Below are 14,402 nucleotides of genomic sequence, written 5' to 3'. Positions count from 1 at the left end.
TTGGATTTTTGTTTTTACTGAGAATGGTTATTTATTGTAAATGTTTTTCGTTAACTAATAAGCCATTTTCAACTTCTTGGCTCTATTTTTGTTTACTTCCTTATCTAGATCGTTTGGTTGTATTATTGAGTCTGTCAATTCTATCGCATCTTGTCCTTAGGAATGTTTGAGTATTTTTAATGTTCATCATGAATTCCATGTTCTCGAAACAAACTTGTAACCCATCATTTACTGCCATCTCTTTCAACAGGCTAATTTGATGAGATGCTGTATCGATACCTTTTGGGAAATATTGCTAAATAGTCTGCAAAGGCTACAAACGTGAGGTTACGTTCAAGGCCTTATAGCCCAGTCAGATTTATTGTATTCCTATTTTTTTAAGCATGAGATCCCATTCCTTTATAACCTTTTGTAAAACGCAGTTGAAAAGCATCTGGGAGGGGCCATCACCTTGTCTTATACCAGTCTTGATTTCAAATACGTAGTTCTGAAATTCCGCTGTGGAATTTTATTTTGCATCATGTTTCTATCTGTGTTTCTTTTACCGTTGTCAACGGTGTTTTGTCTGTGCCGAATTCTTCTAGTGTACTAAAGAGTGTTCCTTCCTCTACAGAGTCGTAGCGGAATTCTTGGAGCTGTTCTACACAGGAATTGGTATTACTATTATTATTATTAAAAACAGCTGGAGTTGCGATCTAACAAAACTACGGTTTGCTAATGTACATAATTGACGAAGTAAGTTGTAAGATTCTCTGTAGTACTGGTAGCACTACTAGGGAACGAAAAATGAATGTGTAAGAGAGAAGCAGGAAGCTGACGGCTCATTTTGATTTTTGCTGGCTTGGTTGTTTGTTTTGCACAAAACCGCTCACAGTCCACTGTGAATTTTACATCTTTACAGAATATGAATTGCTTTTATGTAGCCAAAGCTATTAATTTTGATGCAAGTACAGTTTGCATGCACATCCACAAAAACAAAATTGTTTTTATTTTATACTCAGCAGAATGTTCTTGATCATGATCATGATCATGATCAAAGGCAAGTTCCCTGTTATTGCTCATACATGCGAAAGGTCATTATGAGTAACAGAAAAATGTTTTATGTAAGTTCAACGAAGTATTGAAGCAACGTTTGATATATCTTTGTTTTGTGGGTTTTTATTTTACCCTTTATTGGGGAGATATTGCTATTCAAGTACTATATGATATTCTGTACTGCTTTCTTTATTTTTAATACAACACACTTCCGTTGCGCATTAAAAATCAACAGTTTTCGAATAAAACCTGGATTATACATTGACAATTTCAATTTTGCTGTAAGTACTGTTTATTTTTAAGCAATTGACAGGAGGATAAATAATAGGAAAAAATGTTCCATAGATTACACGGCCATTCATAGTGTCACACAGTTTCTAGACGACTCATTGCTTCCAGGTTTTTAGGGGAGCCTAGTAAGACACTGATCGCATACATAAAGAAAGCGATCGTTATGAGGTAATGCCCGATAGGTATGCAACACACCTAACATATAGGTAATGCGGGTACGACCTTAAACGACCAAAGCTACTAGGGAAATTATCGTACTCCACGCTTACTCATGATAGTCTTCAGTGGCCTACCGTGATTCTACAACTCTAGAAGCAGCTTAATACCACCGCCATGCTAGTTCCGAGAAGCAGCCCCTTGCTAAAGCGACCCTGTTTAACAGAGGGCAGGAGCAGTGGCTGCGCTGCGCCCCCTCTGTGCAGCTGTCGGCCTGCAGCCCTCCTTAGCGGCGAGTTGTGCCGGGGTGGGTCCCCGCAGTCAGCAGAACGCACCCCGCCTGTACGCTCCGCTGCCCACGCACACGCACACCCGTGCCTAGCCGCCGCGGTGCGTGTGCCGTCCAGCCGTGCGTGAACGCCGAGATAACGGGCCGGCATAACAGCGCGCTGCCTTATCGGTCGCGGATTTCGCAGCCCCGTCCCGTGTGTTCCTCCCTCACGACTTCACGGTTGCAGTTACTGTATACTCGCGGCCTTCACGCTTAACTGCTCGCCTCGGAATTTCCGTCGCCTGCACTTACTCGTATTTCTGCATCTATGTCTATACTCTGCAAACCACTGTGAATTACACAGGGGAGGGTACTCTGCATTGTTGGGGATTGATCCCGTTAGCCTGGTCTACATGTAACGTTTTCTCGTCCTTGCATGATCGTGCCAGATTTCTTACATAAAAAGCTACTTGTGGGCGGAAATTTGACAGTCTTGAATGAACTGAATGGAGTTTGACAAAGTCGAAAAAGATGGATGGGCTGGAGCCTTGTGTACATGCAAGACTGTGCATGAAGATCGACCCACGTCTGTCATATCGCTCAAACTGAGCTCCACTGTCAGTCTACTCTCGGTGACACTTCAGGATCCAACACTTATTTTACTATGTGTAGTAGCGAAAGACGATGTCAGACTTACGACAGTGGACACACGATTCTTTCACCGAGTTTTTAGAACTGTACCAAAGTTTTACTCACCTCTGGAGAGTAAAATCCGAGGATTACAGCAACCGAGAAATGAAAAACCTTCCATACGCCGGGTCCTAAAGCAACAAAAACTTGGTGACCAAAAAGGTCAGCTCATTTGGAACAGTTTACTGTAAAGACAACGCGACAATAAAAGCGTCCATGCGATGTGGAGCTGGAGCGGAAGAGATTTGTAAACTTTCTTTGTGGCACTTTGATTTACTTGCCACCTTGAATGTCGAATAGCAACATCTGGGATGACCACGGTCAAGCACAGAAATGTATTCACTGTAACTATGAATTTGATGCTTACGTGAAATATATAGCGAATAAATTATGTGATATAGGGTACCAACGTATAACTGCGCGAAAGCTCATTAACGGTGTTACTTTTAAACTGCGCTGGAAGCATTAACAGAAGGCTTTAAAGTTGTTAACATTGCTGCTTCTGCCAAAAGACAGAGGATAAAGCGTTACAATTTTCCTTATAATGACCAAGAAAATCTCCGCAGCAGCACAATGGGTTAGCCACAACTTAGTCATCGTTTCTTACCAGCTCAAATAGTAATATAATAAATATAGATAATACCTCAAGCTTTCCAAGAATTTCTAAGTTCTTTGCTAATTTCGGGAATGATACCTGAAATTATGCAGACGCTAATCTATTTACACAATACGAGGGGCGGTCGACAAGTTGCAGTCCCGAGATAGTTACCGTGATGTCTCACACAAACAGCACCACCCACGTTTATGGTCACCCTTCGTGGGTATGCAAGTCAAATTTCGCAGCTCCAGTTTCGTTAGTTTTGCCGCTAGGGTGCGTTGTATGCCGTAGTGTAAGCAAAACGACGAATATTCATAGAAGGACCGTGCTGTGACTGGATATCTTCATTTGAAGGGAATGACGCCCAAGGGAATTGCGGAGGACATGCAGAATACACTTAAGGACAGTGCTCCGTCTTATGCAACTGTGAAAAACTTGGTGTCCGACTTCAAACGTGGAAGAACGAGTCTGGAAGATGTGTCAAGGAGCACCGTTGTCACTGATGGAACAGGGACTGCAATTCACGATACGATTTTGCAGGATCGTCGAACAACGTTGGAGCACATTGAAGCCAGATTTGAAATCTGCCATGAGCCTGCTCATTACATCGTTGTGGATATTTTGGGAATGCTTCATCTCGGTGCATCCCGAACGACTGGAATGCAGATCAGAGACGGGAGCATGAGCAGTGTTGTGAAGAAATCGCCTGCCAATTTGAAGCGGATGAAGACGACTTTCTTGCAAGGTATGTGACACTGAACGAAACTTGGGTTCACAAGTTTGATCCTGAGACCAAACAACAGTCACAACAATGGAAACATCCTTCATCCCCTACCCCAAAAAAAATCCGGATACAAATATCAGCGGGTAAGGTGATGGTACCTGTGGTGTCACCGCCAGACACCACACTTGCTAGGTGGTAGCCTTTAAATCGGCCGCGGCCCGTTAGTATACGATGGACCCGCGTGTCGCCACTGTCAGTGATGGCAGACCGAGCGCCGCCACAGGGCAGGTCTAGAGACGTACTAGCACTCGCCCCAGTTGTACAGCCGACTTAGCCAGAGATGGATCACTGACAACTACGCTCTCATTTGCCGAGACGATAGTTAGCATAGCCTTCAGCTACGTCATTTGCTACGACCTAGCAAGGCGCCATAGCATTTTATATTGAGATTCAAATAATGCATCATCAAGAGAGATGTTCTACAATTGTGGATTAAAGTTAAGTATTCTACCAGTTACTCTTGTTTTGTTAGTCTTATTTCTCTGACCTGTTACAGACCTCACGCCAGTCAGCGTGTAATTAAACGCGTGCATTTCGGCCTACTCTAACAACACAGTGTTGGCTCTTCTGCCAACACTTCAGTATCGGTCTTCTGGGATGCAGAAGAGGTAATTATGGTGGGTTACTTGCAAAAGAGCGTAACTCTCAATGCGTCATACTACTGCACCCTCCTGCAGCGTTTGAAAGAAGAGATAAAAGAAAAAAAGGCGCGGAAAATTGGCGTGCGGAGTTCTGTTGCATCAGGACAACGCACCGGCGCACAAAGCCCTTGCAATACGGAAAACTCTGCGTGACTGCGGGTTAGAACTGTTACGTCATTCTCCGTATAGTCCAGATTTGGCTCCATCAGACTTTTTTTCTTTTCCCAAACTTAAAAAAAGGCGATTTGACAATGATGATCCAGTGATTGATCTGTGAACGCTTGGTTGAACTCGAAATCTAAGACCTTTTATTTGAATGGTTTGCAGAAGTTATCTGAGCGCGTCCGCAAGTGTATTAGTGTACACGGGTATTAGATTGAAAAAAAAATTGGTATTATGAAATTGCTGTCATTCTTTTTTTGTCAGGCTATACACTTTTCGACCCCCTCGTATCTTTTGCAAACTAGATGTCCTTTTAGTTCTTGCCAGTTGCTGAGAACCTTAACGTTGCGGCGAGTCTCTCGTGGGGACTGATAGCCGCTCTCATGAGGCTGCCTTCTTTCTCGGTTCCTGAAGCTACAAACTTTAAAAGTTTACTGTGAGTTTCTGTCCATACGGAAGTAATTGCTCCAGTCTTCTGGTTTCTGCTGTAACTCTCGGAGAAGATTCACATGGGAGAATATTCCTCTCTTCAATGACAAACTGCGGGACTACCGTGGCTAGACTTTGTTCTCTTCTTCAGATGAAGAGTACATACTACAACCATCGTCACTAACAGTTTCTCAGCCGAGCGGTCTAAGGCGCTGCAGTCCTGGACTGTGAGGCTGATCCCGGCGGAGGTTCAAGTCCTTGTTTGTCCTTAGGATAATTTCGGTTAAGTACTGTGTAAGCTTAGGGACTGATGACCTTAGCAGTTAAGTCCCATAAGATTTCACACACATTTGAACATTTTGAACAGTTATTCATGCATGACGATTTCGGAAGGACTGAGCAATAGACAGGGAAAATAAATGAGCGAAAGTGTGAATAGTGCAGCAGCGCGATTTGTGTCAGTCTTGGATGGTCATGCAAGACTGACGACAAAACGTTACGCGTAGACCAGGCTTGAACGATCGTGAATGGAGCGCGAGAACAAAGCGTGTTTCAACTCTTTTGTGCGCGCTGTTAATTCGCCTTATCGTGTCTTCGAGATCCCCAAGGGAGCTGCGCGTAATTTGCTGAAGCTTATCTGCAGATTCTTCATTTAAGATCGGTTTTCAACTCTTGGGAGTCATGTATTTCGCGGAATAACCGGCGTCTATCTTCAAGACACTGCCAATTCGGATTTTTTTTTAAATTTCCGTGACCATCTTCCACGGATCAACCAAATCTGTCATCCTTATTCAAGTACAATTTCTCTATACCTACAATTTCCTATGGGCCCCAATCTCTTGAGAAATATTCTATGATGGGCCACGCACGTGATTTGCAAGCACTCTCCTTTGTAGACTGAATCATTTTCCGTAACTCCTCCCAACTAACCGAATTCTGCCGTCTCCCTGACATAAGACTAAGTACGTCTGATCATTCCATTTCATATCACACCAAGCTAGGTGACTTGACTAAATCCAAGCTACATCTGTATATAAATACGTGCTCTATAAGAAACCATACGGTACAAGGCGGAGGGTAGCGTGCACCATTCGCTTTTAGACTCCTGGAAATGGAAAAAAGAACACATTGACACCGGTGTGTCAGACCCACCATACTTGCTCCGGACACTGCGAGAGGGCTGTACAAGCAATGATCACACGCACGGCACAGCGGACACACCAGGAACCGCGGTGTTGGCCGTCGAATGGCGCTAGCTGCGCAGCATTTGTGCACCGCCGCCGTCAGTGTCAGCCAGTTTGCCGTGGCATACGGAGCTCCATCGCAGTCTTTAACACTGGTAGCATGCCGCGACAGCGTGGACGTGAACCGTATGTGCAGTTGACGGACTTTGAGCGAGGGCGTATAGTGGGCATGCGGGAGGCCGGCTGGACGTACCGCCGAATTGCTCAACACGTGGGGCGTGAGGTCTCCACAGTACATCGATGTTGTCGCCAGTGGTCGGCGGAAGGTGCACGTGCCCGTCGACCTGGGACCGGACCGCAGCGACGCACGGATGCACGCCAAGACCGTAGGATCCTACGCAGTGCCGTAGGGGACCGCACCGCCACTTCCCAGCAAATTAGGGACACTGTTGCTCCTGGGGTATCGGCGAGGACCATTCGCAACCGTCTCCATGAAGCTGGGCTACGGTCCCGCACACCTTTAGGCCGTCTTCCGCTCACACCCCAACATCGTGCAGCCCGCCTCCAGTGGTGTCGCGACAGGCGTGAATGGAGGGACGAATGGAGACGTGTCGTCTTCAGCGATGAGAGTCGCTTCTGCCTTGGTGCCAATGATGGTCGTATGCGTGTTTGTCGCCGTGCAGGTGAGCGCCACAATCAGGACTGCATACGACCGAGGCACACAGGGCCAACACCCGGCATCATGGTGTGGGGAGCGATCTCCTACACTGGCCGTACACCACTGGTGATCGTCGAGGGGACACTGAATAGTGCACGGTACATCCAAACCGTCATCGAACCCATCGTTCTACCATTCCTAGACCGGCAAGGGAACTTGCTGTTCCAACAGGACAATGCACGTCCGCATGTATCCCGTGCCACCCAACGTGCTCTAGAAGGTGTAAGTCAACTACCCTGGCCAGCAAGATCTCCGGATCTGTCCCCCATTGAGCATGTCTGGGACTGGATGAAGCGTCGTCTCACGCGGTCTGCACGTCCAGCACGAACGCTGGTCCAACTGAGGCGCCAGGTGGAAATGGCATGGCAAGCCGTTCCACAGGACTACATCCAGCATCTCTACGATCGTCTCCATGGGAGAATAGCAGCCTGCATTGCTGCGAAAGGTGGATATACACTGTACTAGTGCCGACATTGTGCATGCTCTGTTGCCTGTGTCTATGTGCCTGAGGTTCTGTCAGTGTGATCATGTGATGTATCTGACCCCAGGAATGTGTCAATAAAGTTTCCCCTTCCTGGGACAATGAATTAACGGTGTTCTTATTTCAATTTCCAGGAGTGTATGTTCCGCTCGCTAATGGAGCGTGCGCAAAACAACTGGCTACATGCCTCCGTACGAGCCCCAATTTCTCTACCTGCTCTTCGCGGTCATTACGCGAAACGTACAGGGAATAGGCAAAATAGTATGATCACCTGTAGTTACTTGGGAATGATTTATTAATAAGGTGTTGGACCCCCATTTACCTGTAATACCGCTGCGACTCTTCTTGGAATACTGGCATATAATCATTGTATAGTTTCTAGAGGAATGTTATGCCACTTTCCGATCAGAACCTCTTCTGTTGTGACGAGGGAGGCGGAAATCTGCTCTAGAGTCTCCGCTCCAATACCGCCCAATAGGGTTCGATAAAGTCCGTGAGCCGTAGTTGTGTCCGGATCTTAGAAAAGCGCAACAGGCGGAGTGCTTTCGCTTCGCGTCTAGTGTTTGCTGTGGCGCTTTCGGTGTGGCGCGCTGTTTGGATCGCTACCGCCCTATGGCGGGAGGTGGAGCAAGTGTAGGGTCGCGTGACGATTGAGGGGTACGTGCTGGGCGGTGACCGACATAGGTGGTGGCGCGAGCGGGACCCTGCTGTTGGGGATCGTCAACTGCTCCACCTGCTTTGGCCGACGTCTTGGCTGTCAGGGGCTAAGTCTGCCTTACCCACATGTACGTGGCTTATGAAGCTTAGAAGCCGTGGTGCAGGAGAGCAGAGCGTAGGACCGTATGTCTTCTTATCGGCCGTTGAAACCACTGGCAGCGGTTGGCTGCGACGAGCATTTGGAAGGGCAACGTGTTCCCGGCGCTGTGGTGGTGAGAAGTTGAGTACTGTTTTCGTGTAACAGAGTGAGTTATATAAGGGGTTTTTCAGGTTCTATTGAAGTGTGTGAGTTTCTTCACCAGTGGTTTTGTTGGGGTCTTCCCACCACAGTTTTCGTCTGCCTGTCCGCGGGAATGGGGTAATTGCTTCTTGGTCGGGCCGTTTCATTCACACCTCGATTGGGTGCTTTGAGGTCGGTTTCGCGTGTCTCTGTGATTCAGAGTCTGTACAGGCACCGCCCTTGCTACATCTTCTGGTTTTGAGTAACTCGGGGAGATGGTGGCTGGGGCTGATTTGCTGTGGCCCTGTAGACCACCAATAATCATTTCGACTATTGTGATCTTGGCCCCTTTAGACGTGTCACTTCCTCACCAAGCTAAGGATTTTTTTTTTCTTTTGGGGTACTGCCTTTAATGTGTAAGTTTGTGTCTGGCTTATTCACATTTATCTTGTAACAACTGACAGGTGTAATATAAGTTATTTAATTGGCAAGAGACAACTATTATAACTTTAGTACAAAAGCTACATAAAAGTTTTTTTTAAGGAATTGTTCTCTTTTATACATATGATAAGTTTAAAATCTTTATATATATATATATATATATATATGTGTGTGTGTGTGTGTGTGTGTGTGTGTGTGTGTGTGTTATTCAATCTGTATATTGAGCAAGCAGTAAAGGAAACAAAAGAAAAATTCGGAGTAGGTATTAAAATCCATGAAGAAGAAATAAAAACTTTGAGGTTCGCCGATGATATTGTAATTCTATCAGAGACAGCAAAGCACTTGGAAGAGCAGTTGAACGGAATGGATGGTGTCTTGAAGGGAGGATATAAGATGAACATCAACAAAAGTAAAACGAGGATAATGGAATGTAGTCGAATTAAGTCGGGTGATGTTGAGGGTATTAGATTAGGAAATGAGACACTTAAAGTGGTGAAGGAGTTTTGCTATTTGGGGAGCAAAATAACTGATGAGGGTCGAAGTAGAGAGGATATAAAATGTAGACTGGCAATGGCAAGGAAAGCGTTTCTGAAGAAGAGAAATTTGTTAACATCGAGTATAGATTTAAGTGTCAGGAAGTCATTTCTGAAAGTATTTGTATGGAATGTAGCCATGTATGGAAGTGAAACATGAACGGTAAATAGTTTAGACAAGAAGAGAATAGAAGCTTTCCAAATGTGGTGCTACAGAAGAATGCTGAAGATTAGATGGGTAGATCACATAACTAATGAGGAAGTATTGAATAGGATTGGGGAGAAGTTTGTGGCACAACTTGACCAGAAGAAGGGATCGGTTGGTAGGACATGTTCTGAGGCATCAAGGGATCACCAATTTAGTATTGGAGGGCAGCGTGGGGGGTAAAAATCGTAGGGGGAGACCAAGAGATGAATACACTAAGCAGATTCAGAAGGATGTAGGTTGCAGTAGGTACTGGGAGATGAAGAAGCTTGCACAGGATAGAGTAGCATGGAGAGCTGCATCAAACCAGTCTCAGGACTGAAAACCACAACAACAACAATATATATATAGTCAAGTTAAAATCTTATTACTGGGAAGTTGTTAACTTCATACCTTGCAATCTCCTTTTCATGAAGAAAATTCGTCAGCTATTGGAAATTGTTTTTGAAATTTTTTTTTTTTTAATGTCAGACTTAAGAAAGCCTTTTCAAATAAAAGCATAACCTTAGTAGTGTGTGTTATTTCACCAGCTCCTCCCGGCCCCTATTTCCACGATAACGTTTTGGAATAACATGTGTACTTGCTGTTTGTGAACCTCCCTAATTGACGGTTCAGTCCGAGGGCTGTTCTGTCCAGGGAAGACGCTGTAGTTAAAGTTACGTGCTCCTCATACCACGATTGTACTGTCCTGGCTGTGTGAATAGGTGCATTATCTCCTGAAATATGGCATCATCGTCGGGACAACAACATATGAATCATGCGGTGCACTTGATCATCTGAGATGACCACATAACCGTCGGCTGTAACACGGCCTTTGAGGGTAATGATGGGACCAGCAGAATACCATGATATGGCTGCCCCACACCATCACACTCCCACCTCCATGCTCAACCGCTGGAATCAAGCAATCAGGACTGTAGGCTTCTTTTGCCGTTCTCCAGACGTAAACCCCGCCCTATGTTGGAAATAACGAAAACGTTGACTCTTCGGGCCATATGACGTGTTTCCACTGATGAGCCATCCAGGATTTATGCTCCTGACACCATGTTTTACGATTCTTTGCCTTTATTGTAGTCACTAACGGTTTCGGTATCGCAGCTCGTCAACGAATATTCGCTTTATGGAGTTCTCGGCGGACAGTGTCTATAGATACTGTGTCTCGAAGATGGCTGTCGAGCTCTGCAGTCGCTTTTGCCGCCGTAGTTTGGTGCTGTTTTGACACACTACGTGTTAGCGTACGACGATCATTTAGTTTTGTTTTGCGCCCGCTATGTCTTTCCATGTTTTGTGTAGGCTGTCATGACTGTTGAAACAGTTGCTCTTGTTCAATAAGGTGGCTGTATTGGTTACTGATGCTCCATCTAATCAGGCCCCTACAGTCTGCTCTCTTTGGAACTCTGTCAGGTCTTTCACAGCACGTCGACCTCGGCCTCTGTATGCAGATACGAAGTGTGCACTACTCGTAAACAGCGTGCACTGATGCCTGGTCCGTACTGAACACGCACAGTCCAGCGCGACACGTGCCTTATCTGCGTCGTTGACCATCAAATACGACCATCCCGTTACTAGCACTGTTCACACTATTTTGCCTATCCCCTGTACGTTGGTAGCCTTAGAATCGCTCTGCAGTCAACCGCAAATGCCGGTTCTATAAATTTCCTCAGTATTGAAACTTCCTGGCAGATTAAAACTGTGTGCCCGACCGAGACTCGAACTCGGGACCTTTGCCTTTCGCGGGCAAGTGCTCTACCAACTGAGCTACCGAAGCACGACTCACGCCCGGTACTCACAGCTTTACTTCTGCCAGTACCTCGTCTCCTACCTTCCAAACTTTACAGAAGCTCTCCTGCGAAACTTGCAGAAACTGGCAGAAGTAAAGCTGTGAGTACCGGGCGTGAGTCGTGCTTCGGTAGCTCAGTTGGTAGAGCACTTGCCCGCGAAAGGCAAAGGTCCCGAGTTCGAGTCTCGGTCGGGCACACAGTTTTAATCTGCCAGGAAGTTTCATATCAGCGCACACTCCGCTGCAGAGTGAAAATCTCATTCTGGAAACATCCCCCAGGCTGTGGCTAAGCCATGTCTCCGCAATATCCTTTCTTTCAGGAGTGCTAGTTCTGCACGTTTCGCAGGAGAGCTTCTGTAAAGTTTGGAAGGTAGGAGACGAGGTACTGGCAGAAGTAAGGCTGTGAGTACCGGGCGTGAGTCGTGCTTCGGTAGCTCAGTTGGTAGAGCACTTGCCCGCGAAAGGCAAAGGTCCCGAGTTCGAGTCTCGGTCGGGCACACAGTTTTAATCTGCCAGGAAGTTTCATATCAGCGCACACTCCGCTGCAGAGTGAAAATCTCATTCTGATTCCTCAGTATTGTTTATCGAGGAGGAGGAGATGGAGGAGGAGATTAGTGTTTAACGTCCCGTCGACAACGAGGTCATTAGAGACGGAGCGCAAGCTCGGGGTGAGGGAAGGATGGGGAAGGAAATCGGCCGTGCCCTTTTAAAGGAGCCATCCCGGCATTTGCCTGAAGCGATTTAGGGAAATCACGGAAAACCTAAATCAGGATGGCGGGAGACGGGATTGAACCGTCGTCCTCCCGAATGCGAGTCCAGTGTGCTAACCACTGCGCCACCTCGCTCGGTCTTGGTTATCGAAAAGAACGTCACTTCCCCATTTGACTTCACGAAGCATCTCCGTAACAGTCGGGTGCTAATCGAATCTACCAGTAACAAATCTAGCAGCCGCCTCTGAATTGCTTACGTGTCTTCCTTTAAGCTGCCTTGGTGGAGATCCAACATACTTGGGCAGTATTCAAGAATGGGTCTCACTAACTTTCTGATTTGGTTCACTTACGCCTGAAAGTTTTAGGGAAGTATTTGACCTAAGATTTATCGTAAATGTTGGTCTTATGCTATAAAATATTCAACTATGTTGCTTGTTATATTAACATACGAACCGTTCACGTCCTGAATTTCCATAAAGCGACGCATGGAAAGACCGTAATACTATGAGGGTTGGAACTTCAATAGTGGCGACTATTTATTTACAGATCGTACAAAATAGATACGTGTTTCAAAGTTTTACTGACCTTCAAAGTAGTCACCAGCATTGTGTATAGCCCGTTGCCAGCGATGTGGAAGCCGTAGGATACTCTTAGCAGTGCCAGTTGTGTTGACAGTTGGAGCAGCGCGGTCTACTGCCCGACGAATTTGTAGCAGTTCTGAAGCAAATGCTGTGAAGTGTTTCTTTCGGCTTAGAAATCGTGTTCATCTCACGAGGGCTTAAGTCAGCGGAGTGCAGTAGGTGGTGTAGCACTTAGCAGCTCCATCAGTCGAACAAATCAGTAACAGCATGCACTGTACGTGCTTGAGCATTGTCCTGCAAAATAATGGTCAGGTCCTGCAGAAAGTGTCACCACTTCTGTCTCTAAGCTGGTCGTAGGTTGTGTTCCAAAAATGAACAGCGGAGGGCTTGCGCGCGGCCGACCAGCGTATGGTCTGTGCGGGCTGTGGCAGTGTCGTGCTGGAGGGCGCCACTGCTAGCGATGTGAACTTGCTTGCCTCACACGAGATGTTTGCGTAATTTGCGGTAAATTATCAAAAGTCAGATACACGTTTCCCTGATAATTTACATGACATTTAAAACAAAACTCGCATTCGGGAGGACGACGGTTCAATCCCGCGTCCGGCCATCCTGATTTAGGTTTTCCGTGATTTCCCTAAATCGCTTCAGGCACATGCCGGGATGGCTCCTTAGAAAGGGCACGGCCGATTTCCTTCCCCATCCTTCAATAATCAGAGCTTGTGCTCCGTCTCTAATGACCTCGTTGTCGACGGGACGTTAAACAGTAATCTCCTCCTCCTTTAAAACAAAGAGATACACTGTGGATTAGGGATGGCAAAAAACAACCGGTTAAACTGGTATGTTAGTTCTGAATAATTGGTATTTTTCGATATTTGTTTGGTCTCTGTTATAAAAGGTGTTTCTCATTTCTTACTAACAACCCAGAAAAAAAAACGAAATATCAATTAGCCATAGCAACATTGCTACAATCGTTCGTTTTTAAATGAATCGTTTCTAAAAATGGAATAATTTTTATCCGTAGTTTGCATTGCTTTGAAATACTGCCTTATTATAGAAAGTGGGAAAAGCGATCGATGCTATGTTAACAACAATGCTGCCAGAAACGAGTAACAAACACATTGCATAAGAGCTGGTACAAAATTGCTGAGATAATGACGTCCCTCTTAGCCGTGTGTCGGGCTACGTACGCGTGTATGTGCAGTGAGCAAGAGTTGCCGCCGCCACCCCCCCCCCCCCCGGGCAGTATGGTAACTACTCTCAGTTGCCGCCGGGCATCCGTTGTATAGCATAATGGCAGCAAACATGGCAAGGAAATGATTTTACGAAGTGACGTGGCAGAGAAGTAGAATGTTTCATTTACTTTCAACGATTACAGATTTGTTCGCCATTTATATGAAATAATGAAAGAGTAAAGGAGTTATAGTAACAGTGATAAATTAAAAACTTAACAATTCATTCACAGAATACACTAAAAACATAAAGTACCTGATCTACTGCCTATGTCTACTTAACATGCCATTATCTGCTTGCAGCTCTTGAAACCGGACAAATTAACGCAAAAAATAGAGTTTTTCAACATCAGATGTCATCCAATAGTGGTACGAGCCCCGAATATAAAACGATTTTTAGGGAGAGTTTCAAAAAATTAGAATCATGAGGAGAGTTCATAATTATATAAAATATTGTCGGAGAACAGCGGTCTTATTGTGATAAAATTATTTAAAAGCAGTCCTGGTCGCAACTTCTGACCTGTCACAGCCTATTAACTACGTGCC

At 45.6% G+C, this 14,402-nt stretch overlaps 1 non-coding gene across 1 annotated transcript; it reads right to left on the bottom strand.

Annotated features, from left to right (window-relative positions):
• Nucleotides 1–12,108: 12,108 nt before the first annotated feature.
• Trnaa-cgc (transfer RNA alanine (anticodon CGC)) lies at nucleotides 12,109–12,181 on the bottom strand. The gene has a single exon. It is a non-coding gene; the product is annotated as a tRNA-Ala (tRNA).
• Nucleotides 12,182–14,402: the final 2,221 nt, after the last annotated feature.

This window comes from Schistocerca cancellata, chromosome 10, assembly GCF_023864275.1.
Source record: "Schistocerca cancellata isolate TAMUIC-IGC-003103 chromosome 10, iqSchCanc2.1, whole genome shotgun sequence".
NCBI classification, from domain to species: domain Eukaryota; kingdom Metazoa; phylum Arthropoda; class Insecta; order Orthoptera; family Acrididae; genus Schistocerca; species Schistocerca cancellata.
Note: the sequence above shows the minus strand (reverse complement) of the source record. Positions and strands in the feature narration are given on the sequence as shown.